Here is a 954-nt window from a genome sequence, read left to right as displayed (position 1 = left end):
CTGGAGCTAAGCTTCAGGGACAAGCCGTGGGGTTTCCAGCCTGTGATTCTCATCCCCCCTCGTGGTTGCTGGGGGTTGTGTGTGTCCGCTTTCTTTTCTTTCTTTATTTTCTTGTCGAGGTGACCATAGTCTATATCACGAGCTCTGCTGGGCAAGTTGATCGCGATCTTGCTTCTTTCGCTGCTGTTGCGACAACACCGGAGCATCAAGTGGACAGCGCCGAGTGAACAGGTGATCGTCACTGTTTCCCCAACTTCCATTTCGCGTGCGCGCGACACCTCACAATTTTATATGTCAACCAAACATTCAGAAATCAACTCCAATGGCCGAACTTGAAGAATTCCCCTCGAGGAACAGGAACAAGCGAAAAGCCTCCCCCAGCCCACCACCCTCCAACGCGGAAGCCAAGCGCTCACGTGTCGACGACTTGCCAGACTACCATGATGATCACAGGGGACCTCCTCACCAAGGAGACCCTCTAGGTTATGACAACCGATCCCGCAGTCCATTCCACCAAACACATCCCAACTCTTCTTACCCAAGAAGAGACAGCTACCGCCAACCGGCCCCGCTACCGCAGGAACCGCTGGCCCCACCACCAAAAAAGTCAGTCACCCAGGAAGAGCGCAAGCGCGGCCAGAGGCTGTTTGGTGGGATTTTGGGGACTTTGAGCGGACAGACGAGGGAAGGTAGTAATTTGCATAAACGGAGGCAGGATATCCGAGCTGGATGCAGCATGAGAGGGTGCAGAGGCAGGTAGTTGGAGATGTAAAATCCATGCGGTAGATCTTGTTACTGCCCTCTTCTTCTTTTCTCTCTGCTTTTTCTTTTTATTTATTCTCTGTGTAACATTCCCGACTCATATACGATTTTATTGCTTATTTTCTAATATTTTTTTTTTTTTTTCAACATTTTCGTTTTTTTTCTTTTTTTTTTGAGTTTATTGTTTTGCTC

The sequence above is a fragment of the Podospora anserina genome, chromosome 7 (genome assembly GCF_000226545.1).
Source record: "Podospora anserina S mat+ genomic DNA chromosome 7, supercontig 1".
In the NCBI taxonomy this organism is placed as follows: domain Eukaryota; kingdom Fungi; phylum Ascomycota; class Sordariomycetes; order Sordariales; family Podosporaceae; genus Podospora; species Podospora anserina.
The sequence above is the reverse complement of the archived record's forward strand: the minus strand, read 5'-3'. Positions refer to the sequence as shown.